The 15,653-nt window shown below is 43.2% G+C and overlaps 1 protein-coding gene across 3 annotated transcripts in view; it reads left to right on the plus strand.

Moving 5' to 3' along the window:
• Window positions 1-15,653, plus strand: part of eps15l1a (epidermal growth factor receptor pathway substrate 15-like 1a) — a 492,163-nt gene that overhangs the window by 136,194 nt on the left and 340,316 nt on the right. The gene's annotated exons all lie outside the window — the stretch shown is intronic.

A 15,653-nucleotide genomic window follows, 5' to 3' on the forward strand; every position in this document is an offset into this window, starting at 1 on the left:
ACATTGACCTATAGTGATCCAAGCATCATTTCTGTCCCACAGAATAAAGTTTGCATTGAAATGATATCGCATTTGGGCACTGTGATATGAATCACTATTATTGGAACCATTACGAATACTTTGGAATGGTGAAAGGAATGTGTGTGCTGCAGCTTAACAATGATCGATTTTAACGAAACCTCATAATTTTAGTAGACTCTTGGGAAGAGTGTACGGGAGTAGGAATTGTGTCTGAAGGTTTTTGATCTCTGACAGCTGTGTCTCAAATGATATATGAACGATTGTGCACTGCAAGGCAAGTGAAGTGACGTGAAGTGTGCCTCTCTCAATAATCTTAAATCTGCCTCATTACAAATGTCACAGTTTTTAGTCTTGAGGAAGTTGTGCATTATAAAATAAGATCATAGGAAATTTATGATACCAAAATGACTATTTGCCCCATCATCTCATCACAGCATAGTCCAATCTCATTTGCAGCACTTGGAAGAGTAGTATTATTATCTTTGATTCCAGTCATAAATATTATTTGCATGAGATTGTTAAACCAGTTAACACCCTTGTTAAACCAGTGCTTAATATTTACCTGAGATTTTATTTAGATTCTGTACCAGCTTGATTACTGTAATAATACACATTTACAGCCATTGGAGTCCTCCCACAGCTAAAACTCTTGTACAGGTTGAGCACCTCTTATCTGAAATTCTTGGGTCCAGAAGTGTTTTGGATGTCAGATTTTGTAAGATTTGCATCTGTATAATGAGATACCTTGGGGATGGGATCCTGTAACCCATGGGGTGGCATGGTAGAGTAGAGGTTAGTACAGTGCTTCACAGTACAGGCAACCCGGGTTCAGTTCCTGACGTTGCATGTAGGAGTTTGAACGTCCTCCCCATGACGGTGTGGATTTCCTTGGGGTGTTGTGGTTTCCTCCTATGGTCCAAAGACATACCAGTTGGTAGATTAGTTGGTCATTATAAATTGTCCTATATTAGGCTGGTGTTAAATTGATGGGTTGCTGTGCAGCATGGCTTGAAGGGCCAGAAGGGCCTACTCCATACTGTAACACAATAAATAAATGTCAAGATATGAAGTTCATACACCTGACCATACACCTCTTCCATCACCTCCATTCAGGGCCACAAACAGTCCTTCCAGGTGAGGCAACACTTCACCTGCAAATCTACTGGGGTCGCCTATTGCATCCAGTGCTCCTGATGTGGCCTCCTCCATTTACATTACATATGCAGCTTATACATATGCCCTCAAATTAGTTCTATAGAATATTTTTAATAATTTAAATTAATAATTTTGTGCATGAAACAATAATGTGTACTTTGAACCATCAGAAAGGTACGCTATCACTATCTTAGGCACCCAGGTGGACAGTCAGTGGTTGGCGCACCTCAGGGATGTGTGCTTAGCTCACTGCTCTACTCTCTCTACGCACATGGCTGTGTGGCTAGAAATTTCTCAAATGCCATCTATATATTTGCTGACGATACAACTATTGCTGACAGAATTTCAGATGGTGATGATAGAGTGTACAGGAGTAAGACATTCAGCTAGTTGAGTGGTGTCGCAGCAACAACCTTGCAATCAATGTCAGTAAGACCAAAGAACTGATTGTACACTTCAGAAAAGGAAAGTCGAGAGAGCACACACCAGTTCTCATAGAGGATCAGAAATGGAAAAAGCGAACAATTTCAAGTTCCTGGGTGTCAGTATCTCTTGGGATTTAACCTGCACCCAACATATCAATACAGTTGCAAAGAAGGCACGACAGCGACTATATTTCATTCGGAGTTTAAGGAGATTTGGTATGTCCAAATTGTTATCCATTATGGACAATTTGACACATCTTCTCCATGACCTACTGAATAAGCAGCAGAGCAGTCTTTTGAACAGACTCATTCAACTCTGCTGTCACAAGGATTGTTACAGAAAATCTTTCCCACCAAATGCAATAAGTATTGTGACGAGAATACACATAGATGTTAGCTGTCCTGTGAGATCAGCAGTTGGTCTGCCACCTGTCCTCAGGGGAAGGAGAGATAAGGAACAATGAAGCAGCATCTGGAGATGTGTAATGAAGGGACGGGAGAGAGAGCTGTCTGGAGCGGCTCCCCCTTTGAACCCTGAACTGTTTGAAGTGATGGACAGGTGATACCCCAGCAGGGGGATAAAAAGGGACAGGTTCGCTAAGGCAGGACACACACACGACACCCGAGGTAATGAGACCCTGGAAGCGGTGCGCCTCTCACAAGTCGGTGGGAAGCTCTTGGACGGCTGATCGGGGGATCAGCCTTAAAAGCACAGGGTGGAAAGGTACGATCAGCGGGAACCCGGTGTGTGTCCACCCTCGCTTGGGTGCCGGGTTCACTGCAGAGGATCGACCGCATCTGGAGGAGGGGTCACAGTCGGTGACCTCAGGTGACATCACAAAGGACCCGCCCGAAAGCTGCTTGTGAGCAATATCGCCGGTCTGTGAGTGGAAGCCGTTTCTGAATGATCAGTCGTTCTCGTTCTCTCTCTCCCTCCCCCCACGTTGTCCATCGCCATGGCAACGATTACTGCGAACTGAACTAAATTGGACTGAACTTTTGTGTCATATTGAAATTTGGTCATTTACCCCTAGACAACGATAGAGCTTGATTGATGCTGTTATCTTAATTCTGTGTACATGTGTGTTTATCATTGCTGAACTGTTGCATTTATTATCCTTTCGATTACTGTGTTGCTTGTTTCTTTAATAAAACTTTCTTAGTTCTAGTAATCCAGACTCCAGCAGAGTGATCCATTTCTGCTGGTTTGGCAACCCAGTTACGGGGTACGTAACAGTATATACAGCAGTTCATCTTTGTGCGACAGGAGAACACACATCATTGTGCAATAGTCTCTGTTTTATTATTTGTACATTATTATTGCAGATTGGTAAATTATTTTGTATGTCATTCTGTATTGTTAGTTAAGTCTGCACACAGCTAAATATGTTTTTAAATCTTGCTGCTGTAACAAAAGATTTCTGACTCGGGATCAATAAAGTACTTATCATGTCACCAAAGAGACTCGCAAATTTCTACAGATGTACCATGGAGAGCATTTTAACTAACTGGCTGCTTCACCGTTTGGTATGGGAGTCTACTGCACAGAATCGAAATAAGCTACAGAGAGTTGTAAACTTAGTCATCTCCATCATGAGCACTAACCTCGGGTATCCAGGACGTCTTCAAGGAGCAATGCTTCAAAAAGGTGACATCCATCATTAAGGACCCTCATCACCCAGGTTTTGCCTTGTTCTCATTGCTGCCATCAGGAAGGAGGTATAGAAGGCTGAAGGCACACACTCAACAGTTCAGGAATAGTTTCTTCCTCTCTGTCATCCGATTTCATTGAACCCTTCAACACTACATCACTACTTTTTTGTTTATGTTCTTGCACTACTTATTTAATGTAACTATTTAAATTTACTTTAATTCACATTTTCTTCTATTATTATGTATTGCATTGTACTGCTGCTGCAAAGGCAATAAATTTCATGACATACACTGATGATATTAAACCTGATTCTGTTTGACATTACCATCATTCCGGACTGAACTTATGTGCTACTGGTAAGCAGACTGTGTCTTATACTTGTTCATTACTCATGTACTGATGAAGCTGTTCAGTGTATTAGATTTTCATCAGTGACGATCTTGGCAAACTCATCAATGAATTTCTTTGATGCTTCTTGATCAGCAAGAAGTTTTATCACCACATATCTTTAAAAATTTAATGCTGTGCCTTTTCTTAAATTTCTGTAACCAGCTGATCTCATTACCTTCAATTTTCAGTTCATTTTGATAGATCTTTGTTTCATGATCAGCACACCATTAAGTGGCTGTGTTCACTTCAATGCTGACTTTCAGTACCTAATCAAGATCCTCATTTTACACTTCATGTAGTCTTTCTATTTTCATTAACTTCTGTATATTACATATATGAGGTAATTTCTCAGAAATTGTCTGTGGTGTGTGGAGACCTACCTGTGCATCACCTGAGAATCTTCCCAGCACCTCGTGGAACTTTCCATTTGTGATATCATGTCAGCGCTCAGAAAAAGATTTCTGATTTCTGAAGTTTTGGATTTTAGAATTTGGGATAAAGGGTGCTTAACCTGCACGGCTTAAATTTCTATACCCCAGTTTTGAGTACTTTATTTTTGCCTCTCAATCAACCGTACCGCGTATTTCAGACTTTCTAAAACTTAGCTCCATGCATTTTTCTTGTGCACTCCTGGTAAGTCATGAGTCTTCTTTGTTCCATGACCTTACTCTCTCTGCTAAAGTCAGTAGATTTAATTTAAAACCTTGGTCTTCAAATCCTTCAATAATCTCTCTAAACTTGTTTAGCTCTTTCATGCTGCCTAAATGAGTTCCCCCCCCCCCATATGCACCTTCATTTGTCTTAGTACTATAATGGGAATCTTTATCTTGCGTTCTCTTTTGAGATTCATTTCAGAGGCAACACAAAAGAGGGATTCAGTGGGTCAGACAGCATGTATGGAGGGAAATAAATGGTCGAGACACTTCATCAGGGTCCAGATGGATTTGATTAGGCAAATAAAGGAGGATTGGTCCTCTGGCAAGAACCTGGGTGCAGTCTCAAAATAATAGGTCAGTTAGGACTGATATAAAGAAGAATTTCTTGATGGAGGCTGGTAATTGTGTGAAATTTTCTACCCCTGAATTTCTAGCTCTGGGAGTTCAAGTCATTGATTATATTTTGAATAAAAGAAAATCATTCAATTTCTAGGTTATAAAGGGAGTTTTGGTAGGATAGGTTTCTGAGGGAGGTGACCAGCCTAGTCTTATTGAATGGTAGAGCTGCCTTGAGGAATCTAAGGGCCTGTTCTTGCTCTTATTCTTATAATTGTTAATATTGATCTAGCTAGGAAATTGGCTGAGATAGACTAGGGGTAACTAGCAGATGCTCAGATTGATCTGATGTGAGTACAATGGTGTCCTGCAACAATGTGTGTTGAGGCCACCACTATTCATAATATTTAAAAGCAAATTAAGATGATGAATAGAAAGGTTGTTATCCAGAGCATCAGATATCCACACTTGTTAACGATGAAAAATGACACTTTAAACTGTGGATGAGAATGTAGAATTCCAAAGTTATGGAGCCATTGGGTGGGACAGCATGGAAAAGGACTGTATGGTCTCCCGCTTATTCCTATATATGTCTCCCTATATATGTGTGTGTAAGCAAATTGACAAAGCTATGTTAAATCGAGAAATGAAATTTGAAATTAAGTAGATCTGAGAAGGTTCAGCAGGTTAATTATTGGAATATGTGGGTTGACTTTGGTGGAAATATTGAGTAGCTTGGACCTATACATTGACATTTAGAATATAGAACATTGAACACTACAGCGCAGTACAGGCTTTTTGGCCCACAATGTTGTGCCAACCTTTTAACCTATTCTTAGATCAAACTGACCATTCCTTCCTACATTGACCTCCATTTTTTATCATCCACATGCCTTGTAGTGTTCTCGTGCAGTGTGTTGAAACTCTGACTACAAACACCAAGTTAAACCAGAGCCAATGAAGACAGAGTCGTATTAAGGTTAACCATTTACTGTTCACTCTTCCACATTAACATCGTATGGTGAAAACTGTTGATTGAAAAAATACAAACATATACAGCGTCTGTTTCATTCTGGAGACCACGTGCGCTCTCTTCTTTTAGCGAGTGTCTCCAGCCACCCCGAGTAGGGGACGAGGGGGGTCCCGTCAAACTGCCACCGGGCTTGAGCCCACCCCACGTTTGAAATTGAAAAGCCGGCACGCACGCCGCCCCAACCGCCGCTTCCTTAACAGAAACTGCGTTAATATTTTTACTTCAAATACATTCTTATGAACTTACGGCGTTGCTTCTATAATGTTTCTTTGTGGGTAGAAACGGAGCTCTTCATGATCATGCTGCACACATGGCACCCACCTTCACACCTTCTCTGAACTGGAGGTGACGTCATCACATGTCGCGATATACCGTAGACTATGAATTTACCATTGTTATACTGTAACATAATTATCAACCTTTAACTTTAACTAGAAAACAGTTATAAACAAATCATTTAAAACGTAGACCCAAAAAAGTCAAATAAATGCCTTAAGGGCAACGTACTCCCCACCTGACCTTTGTGAGGTCACTATAAACATGGTATAGAACTTTAGTCTCTAGATCAGTCTTTAGGTAGAAGTACAGCAACCTCTGTAACTGTTCTCAGGTTTCCTTTTCAGGGTTCGTTGTAAAGATGTGAACTGGTTGACTGCCTGCTGTTTGTTGTTTAGCAAGTGCTGGCATGGTACTCTGAATAGTAGTGGGGTGACCCAGTTGTTCGCTTCGTCTCTAAAAAACTTTGTGTCCATTATTTTTAAGAAGATGGCATCTTCCACCGATGGAGCAAGTTTATTATTGTACTTAGTATGAGCGAAGACTGACTGTCCCAGTGTCTTCTCAGTTCCTTTACTATGCTCGTGCCTTTGTTGTGCTTCCTTGATACACGTTAACACTTGTGGAGGGCTGAGAAATTGAATGGCAGCCTCTCTCTAGCACATTAGTCTTGAGCGTGTTAACTGTCGGTTTGTGTACGTTGCCAAGGCACACCTCCCTTATCACCACCCAGCCCAGATCTGGACATTGGGCGAAGGGGGCACCGTGTGCTCCATTGACCTGCTGCCTGACTTTGTGCACCCTAAGAACATCTCGTCCGAGTAGCAGGAGTATTTCTGTTTCAGGATCCAGTTCTGGGATGTGCTTGGCAATGTGGTGGAGATGGGTCTGGTGTAGCACTGCACTTGGCGTTGGAATCTCGGATTGGTTATTTAAGATCTCATTGCACTCTAAGAGTGGAGGGAGACTGATGACAACTTTGCCATCCAGCGACTCGAGCTGGAAGCCTTCTGCCTTCCTGCCATATGTTTCTGTGATGCCAGAGCAAGTTCTAAGGAAGTATGGGAATGGATTACCCTTTACGCTGAACAACTCGAAGAACTCTGGTCTCGCTAGTGAGCGGTTGCTCTGGTTGCCCAGAATTACATAGGCTTTGATGGCCTTGTCTTTGGCTCCCTTAGGGTATACCTCAGTGAGGCAGATCTTTGAGCACGAACGGCTCAACTGACCTGGACTACAAACTTCTGTGCAGCTCGAGCTGACAATAGTTGTATCAGAGTGATGCTCTCCCTCCCCGCCATCCTCTTGTGGGAGTGGAGGAGCCTTGGCAGTTTGCGGTGACGGGCCAGGATGCATGGCTCCATTGTGATTAGTGCTGTTACATTCCGAGCACTTTACGGGGAACATACACTCTTTAGCGAGGTGGGAGGTAGAGGAACAGCACTTAAAACATATTCTTTTTTCCTTGAGAAGGGCCTTTCTTTTGTCAAAAGGTTTGTTTCAAAACATTCTGCACTTTTTGAGGGAGTGGGGTTTGTTGTGCAATGGACAATTCTTGCTAGGGTCATCGTTGATTGCGGAGACTTCGGTTTTATGCACTGAGACAGGTTTATTAATGAAAAAAATTGTTCGAAATGGGTTTGACTGGGTTGGTGTGAGTTGTGATGCTACTTTGATTCATGAAGTTACGGTCGTTTCGCCTCTTTGCCTCCTTGCACACAAACCTACTAAAATACTCAAAGGGAGGGAATTGACCACTGTTCTCTTCCTTGTACTCTGAGCCAATAGACACCCAGCTTTCCTGCAGCCCAAATGGAAGCTTGTCCACAATTGGTCCAACTCCGCGTGAGGTATCCAGATATGGCAGGCCAGTTAAATAGCTGTCTTCTTTAGCACCTTGAGTCTCCATGAGTAAATCTCCGAGTTCTCGTAATTTAGTGTGGTCCTTGGCTGACACCCGAGGAAAATTGTCCAGTCGTTCAAATAGCGCCCTCTCAATAATTTCAGGGGCCGCATGGCAGTCCCGCAGTCTCTCCCATGCTTCGTGTAAGGCTAGCTTAGGGTTGCTGACGTACACTAAGCGTATGCGTTTCGCCTGTTCACTTGATTCCTTTCCCAGCCATTTAGTCATAAGGTCCAACTCTTGGGTTGCTGTGAGCTGGACTCCGCCGGTGGCACTGGTGAATGAGGGGTACCACTCACAGTAATTATCAGGCTTATCGTCAAACTGGTACAGTCCTGAATTGACGAGGTATTGTCGCGCTAAATACTGTGCCAAGGGTTCTGCTGCAAGTGGCGCGCTAGCTGAAGGAATATGTTGGGGAACATATGACTGAGCGTGTATATTCATGATGTGATTTGATGTTCTGACTTGAGTCTTTGCCTCTGATCTTGCCAGATCTGGTAAGTTTGGTGTCTGGAAGTATTCATAGTCAGCCCTTTCATACTTGAGTTTGTGGCAAGGTTGCAATTGTGAGTTGTCTTCCCCAGGTGGATGCGATGCAACAAAGTTTCCCTGTGATTTCACATGAGATGGGATGCCAACAGGCAAGTATGGAGAGGGAGAATGAATCTGCAGGTCAATTTGAGATGGTGTGTTCCAATTTGGCCCTTCCTGACATAGATTTTCCTGCTTCGTCTAGAATGAGCATTTCTTCAGCGTTTTCCAACACTTGTGCTTCCACCGCGGCCGCATCAGCTTCTCGTAGCGTCATCACTTCTAACTCTGTATCTACCCTTGCCTTTTCCAACTGGATTTCCTCTTCTCTGGCAGCCTTTTCCATTTTCAGTTTGGCTTCTTGTTTAGTGTATGACACTCGCACCTTGGCAGCTTCTGCTTTAGCTCTTGCGAGGGCAGCCACACTTGTCCATGTCCTACTGCTGTTGGCGCTGGTTGTAAGCGACTTGATGCTTGATCGCGAAGCCATTGTACCACTTGACGAAACACTGAATGATTCTGCCTTTTCACTGCAGTGTTCTCATGCAGTGTGTTGAAACTCTGACTAAACACCAAGTTAAACCGGAGACAATGAAGACAGAGTCGCAGTAAGGTTAACCATTTACTGTTCACTCTTCCACATTAACATAGTTTGGTGAAAACTGTTGATTGAAAAAATACAAACATATACAGCGTCTGTTTCATTCTGGAGACCACGTGCGCTCTCTTCTTTTAGCGAGTGTCTCCAGCTGCCCCGAGTAGGGGGCAAGGGGGGTCCCGTCAAACCGCCACCGGGCTCGAGCCCACCCCACGTTTGAAATTGAAAAGCCGGCACGCACGCCGCCCCAACCGCCGCTTCCTTAACAGAAACTGCGTTAATATTTTTACTTCAAATACATTCTTATGAACTTACGGCGTTGCTTCTATAATGTTTCTTTGTGGGTAGAAACGGAGCTCTTCATGATCATGCTGCACACATGGCACCCACCTTCACACCTTCTCTGAACCGGAGGTTACACACAAGACACGGCGAAACTGGAGGTGACGTCATCACATGCCGCGATTACTGTAGACTGTGAATTTACCTTTGTTATACTATAACATAATTATCAACCTTTAACTAGAAAACAGTTACAAACAAATCATTTAAAACATAGATGCAAAAAAGTCAAATAAATGCCTTAAGGGCAACACATGCCTATCTGAGAGTTTCTTATATGTCCCTAATGTATGTGCCTCTATCCTGTTTGGATATTCCATGCACTCGTCACTCTCTGTGTAAATAAAAAATGTTACCTCTGACTATCCCCGTATACTTTCCTCCATTCATCTTAAAATTATGTCCCTTTCTTTTCGTAATTGCTGCTCCTGGAAAAAATCTCTGGCCATCCATTCAATCTAAGCCTGTTACCCTCTTGTAAACCTTTATCAAGTTGCCTGTCATCCTCTTTCGCTTCAAAGAGAACTAAGCCTTGCTTGCTTAAACTATCCTCATAAGGTATTCTCTCTAATCCAGGTAGATCCTGGTAAATCTTTTCTGCACCGTCTAAAACTTCTGCATCATTCCAATAACTGAGGTGACCTGTACTGAACACAATATTCCAAGTGTGGTCTAACCAGGCTGTTGTAGTTCTTTAACATTACCTTATGGCTCTTGAACTCAATCCCTCAGCTAATGAAGGTCCCCGTGATCCTGTAATTTCAGTCTCTGAGGCTGATCTGAGAGCATCCTTCAGGAGGTTGAACTGATGGAAAGCATCCGGCCCACATGGTGTAACTGGTCGAGCACTAAAGGCGTTTGCTGATCAACTGGCTGGAGTGATCAGCCATTTGAGCCAATAATGAGAGGATCAGAGGTGGAGAGAGTCAGCAACTTTAAATTCCTTGGTGTAATCATTTCAGAGGATCTGTTCTGGGCCCAGCATGTAAGTGCAATTATGAAGAAAGCCTGGGAGTGCCTCTCCTTACTTAGAAGTTTGCGAAGATTCAGCATGACATACAAAACTTTGACAAACTTATATAGATGTGTAGTGGAGAGTATATTGACTGGCTGCATCATTGCCTGATATGGAAATGGAAATACTAATGCCCCGAAAAGAAAATCCTACGAAAAATAGTTGATGCAGCCCATTCCATCACAGGTAAAGCCCTTCCCACCATTGAGCACATCTACATAGAGCATTGTCACAGGAAAGCAGCATCCATCATTAGGGACCCACCACCCAGGTCATTCTCTTTTCTTGCTGCTGCCATCAAGTAGAAGGTACAGGAGCCGCAGGACTCACACCACTATGTTCAGGAAAAGTTATTACCCCTTAACCAACAGGCTATGCCAGCGAGAATATGGAGGAATTTAAGTTGGGGGCTTATATGGGAGGCAGGGTTTGAGGGTCGGCACAACATTGTGGGCCAAAGGGCCTGTACTGTGCTATACTATTCTATGTTCTATGAGAAAGTGAATCTCAGAGTTGTATAGGTGACATATATGTACTTCAATAATAAATTTACTTTGAACACACCATGTGCTTTCTTAACAAACCATATCATCTTGCTCGGCAACTTTGAGAGATCTATGGGCCTGGACCCCAAGATCCCTCTGTTTCTCCCACTGCTAAGAATACTGCCAATAACCCTGTATTCTGCCTTCAAGACCTTCCAAAGTGAATCACTTCACACTTCCTGAACGTAGTGGTGTGAGTCCTGAGGCTCCTATACCTTCTATATGTTGAACTCTGTTTGCAACTTCTTAGCCCAGCTCTGCATCTGATCAATGTCCCATTGTAACATGGGGACAACCTTCACTATCCACAACTCCAGCGACCTTTGTGTCATCTGAAGACTTACAAATCAACTTTTCCACTTCCTTATTCAAGTCAATTCTAAAAATCACAAAGAACAGGGGTCCCAGAACATATTCCTGCAGAGCACCACTGGTTACCGACCTTCAGGCAGAATATGCCCCATCTGCAACCACCCTTTGCCTTCAGTGGACAAGCCAATTCTGAACCCACACTGCTAGGTTTTGCTGGATACCATGCCTCTTGTCTTTCTGAATGAACCTACCATGGGAACATTATCAAATACCTTACTAAGATTTGTATACACCACATCAATTGCTCTACTGACACCAATGCGCTTTGTCACATCTTCAGTGAGTTCAGTCAAGCTCATGAGGTATGACCTCCCTTTCACAAAGCAATGCTGACTATCCCTGATCAGACTATGGTTTTCCAAATGCATGTAAATCCAATATCTAAAAACCTCCAATAATTTACCCACCACTGAAGTAAGACTCACAGTGAGAGTAGGAATGCGATGAGGTGGAGGATAAATGCGTGGTTGAGGGATTGGAGCAGGGGGCAGGGATTCAAGTTTTTGGATTATTGGGACCTCTTTTGGCGCAGGCGTGACCTGTACAAAAAGGACGGGTTACACTTGAATCCTAGGGGGACCAATATCCTGGCAGGGAGATTAGCGAGGGCTACTGAGGTGACTTTAAACTAGAATGGTTGCGGGGTGGGAATCAAATTAAAGAGGCTAGGTGTGAGGAGGTTAGTTCACAACAGGGGGATGGGAACCAGTGCAGAGAGACAGAGGGGTGTAAAGTGAGGGTAGAAGCAAAAAGTACTAAGGAGAAGAGTAAAAGTGGCAGGCCGACAAATCCAGAGCAAGCATTAAAAAGGGCCACTTTTCAACATAATTGTATAAGGGCTAAGAGAGTTGTAAAAGAGCGCCTGAAGGCTTTGTGTGTCAATGCAAGGAGCATTCGTAATAAGGTGGATGAATTGGAAGTGCAGATTGTTAGTAATGATTATGATGTAGTTGGGATCACAGGGACATGGCTCCAGGGTGACCAAGGACGGGAGCTCAACATTCAGGGATATTCAATATTCAGGAAGGATAGACATGAAGGAAGGGGAGGTGGGGTGGCGTTGCTGGTTAGAGAAGAGATTAACGCAATAGAAAGGAAGGACATAAGCCGGGAAGATGTGGAATCGATATGGGTAGAACTGCGTAACACTAAGGGGCAGAAGATGCTGGTGGGAGTTGTGTACAGGCCACCTAACAGTAGTAGTGAGGTCGGAGATGGTATTAAACAGGAAATTAGAAATGTGTGCAATAAAGGAACAGCAGTTATAATGCGTGACTTCAATCTACATGTAGATTGGGTGAACCACATTGGTAAAGGTGCTGAGGAAGAGGATTTCTTGGAATGTATGCGGGATGGTTTTTTGAACCAACATGTCGAGGAACCAACTAGAGAGCAGGCTATTCTGGACTGGGTTTTGAGCAATGAGGAAGGGTTAATTAGCAATCTTGTCGTGAGAGGCCCCTTGGGTAAGAGTGACCATAATATGGTGGAATTCTTCATTAAGATGGAGAGTGACATAGTTAATTCAGAAACAAAGGTTCTGAACTTAAAGAGGGGTAACTTTGAAGGTATGAGACATGAATTAGCTAAGATAGACTGGCAAATGACACTTGACGGTGGATATGCAATGGCAAGCATTTAAAGGTTGCATGGATGAACTACAACAATTGTTCATCCCAGTTTGGCAAAAGAATAAATCAAGGAAGGTAGTGCACCCGTGGCTGACAAGAGAAATTAGGGATAGTATCAATTCCAAAGAAGTAGCATACAAATTAGCCAGAGAAAGTGGCTCACCTGAGGACTGGGAGAAATTCAGAGTTCAGCAGAGGAGGACAAAGGGCTTAATTAGGAAGGGGAAAAAAGATTATGAGAGAAAACTGGCAGGGAACATAAAAACTGACTGTAGAAGCTATTATAGATATGTAAAAAGGAAAAGACTGGTAAAGACAAATGTAGGTCCCCTACAGACAGAAACAGGTGAATTGATTATGGGGAGCAAGGACATGGCAGACCAATTGAATAATTACTTTGGTTCTGTCTTCACTAAGGAGGACATAAATAATCTTCCAGAAATAGTAGGGGACAGAGGGTCCAGTGAGATGGAGGAACTGAGCGAAATACTTGTTAGTAGGGAAGTGGTGTTAGGTAAATTGAAGGGATTGAAGGCAGATAAATCCCCAGGGCCAGATGGTCTGCATCCTAGAGTGCTTAAGGAAGTAGCCCAAGAAATAGTGGATGCATTAATGATAATTTTTCAAAACTCGTTAGATTCTGGACTAGTTCCTGAGGATTGGAGGGTGGCTAATGTAACCCCACTTTTTAAAAAAGGAGGGAGAGAGAAACCGGGGAATTATAGGCCGGTTAGCCTAACGTCGGTGATGGGGAAACTGCTAGAGTCAGTTATCAGAGATGTGATAACAGCACATTTGGAAAGCGGTGAAATCATCGGACAAAGTCAGCATGGATTTGTGAAAGGAAAATCATGTCTGACGAATCTCATAGAATTTTTTGAGGATGTAACCAGTAGAGTGGATAGGGGAGAACCAGTGGATGTGGTATATTTGGATTTTCAAAAGGCTTTTGACAAGGTCCCACACAGGAGATTAGTGTGTAAACTTAAAGCACACGGTATTGGGGGTAAGGTATTGATGTGGATGGAGAATTGGTTAGCAGACAGGAAGCAAAGAGTGGGAATAAACGGGACCTTTTCAGAATGGCAGACGGTGACTAGTGGGGTACTGCAAGGCTCAGTGCTGGGACCCCAGTTGTTTACAATATATCTTAATGACTTGGATGAGGGAATTAAATGCAGCATCTCCAAGTTTGCGGATGACATGAAGCTGGGTGGCAGTGTTAGCTGTGAGGAGGATGCTAAGAGGATGCAGAGTGACTTGGATAGGTTGGGTGAGTGGGCAAATTCATGGCAGATGCAATTTAATGTGGATAAATGTGAAGTTATCCACTTTGGTGGCAAAAATAGGAAAACAGATTATTATCTGAATGGTGGCCGATTAGGAAAAGGGGAGGTGCAACGAGACCTGGGTGTCATTATACACCAGTCATTGAAAGTGGGCATGCAGGTACAGCAGGCGGTGAAAAAGGCGAACGGTATGCTGGCATTTATAGCGAGAGGATTCGAGTACAGGAGCAGGGAGGTACTACTGCAGTTGTACAAGGCCTTGGTGAGACCACACCTGGAGTATTGTGTGCAGTTTTGGTCCCCTAATCTGAGGAAAGACATCCTTGCCATAGAGGGAGTACAAAGAAGGTTCACCAGATTGATTCCTGGGATGGCAGGACTTTCATATGAAGAAAGACTGGATGAACTGGGCTTGTACTTGTTGGAATTTAGAAGATTGAGGGGGGATCTGATTGAAACGTATAAAATCCTAAAGGGATTGGACAGGCTAGATGCAGGAAGATTGTTCCCGATGTTGGGGAAGTCCAGAACAAGGGGTCACAGTTTGAGGATAAAGGGGAAGCCTTTTAGGACCGAGATTAGGAAAAACTTCTTCACACAGAGAGTGGTGAATCTGTGGAATTCTCTGCCACAGGAAACAGTTGAGGCCAGTTCATTGGCTATATTTAAGAGGGAGTTAGATATGGCCCTTGTGGCTACGGGGATCAGGGGGTATGGAGGGAAGGCTGGGGCGGGGTTCTGAATTGGATGATCAGCCATGATCATAATAAATGGCGGTGCAGGCTCGAAGGGCCGAATGGCTTACTCCTGCACCTATTTTCTATGTTTCTATGTTTCTAAACAAAGAGAAAATCTGCAGATGTTGGAAATCAAAGTAATACACACAAAATGCTGGAAGAACTCAGAACACCAGGCAGCATATATAGAAAAGAGTAAACAGTCAATATTTCGGGCTGAGACCCTTCAGCAGAAGTAAGATTTATTGATCTATAATTTCCAGGGTTATCCTTACTGTCTTTCTTGAACAAACCAATAACATTTACTACCCTCCAATCATCCACAGTAGCATAGCGGTTAACATGACGCTATTACAGCTTCGGGTGTTCTGGTGTTCGGAATTCAATGGCGCCATTCTGTAAGGAGTCTGTAGTCCTCCCTGTGGAATGTGTGGGTTTGCCCCTCGTGCTCCGGTTTCCTCCCATATTCTAAAGACATACTGCAAGGATTACTTTGCCTTTGTAAATTGTCCCATGATTAAGTTAGGGTGAATCGGGGGTGTGAGGTTGCTGGGGTGGTGTGGCTTGATGGGCCAGCCTAATTGATGTAGTTATTGCTAGCTAGTTAGACAGACAGACAGATTAATTACTGATCCTGTGGCCAGTAAGGATGCAAAAATCATTGGCAAAATTGTAGCAATCTCTTCCCTAGCTTCCCATTGTAGCTTTACCTATCTACCTACCTACCTCATCTGACTCCAG

Source organism: Mobula hypostoma, chromosome 24 (genome assembly GCF_963921235.1).
Source record: "Mobula hypostoma chromosome 24, sMobHyp1.1, whole genome shotgun sequence".
NCBI lineage: Eukaryota > Metazoa > Chordata > Chondrichthyes > Myliobatiformes > Myliobatidae > Mobula > Mobula hypostoma.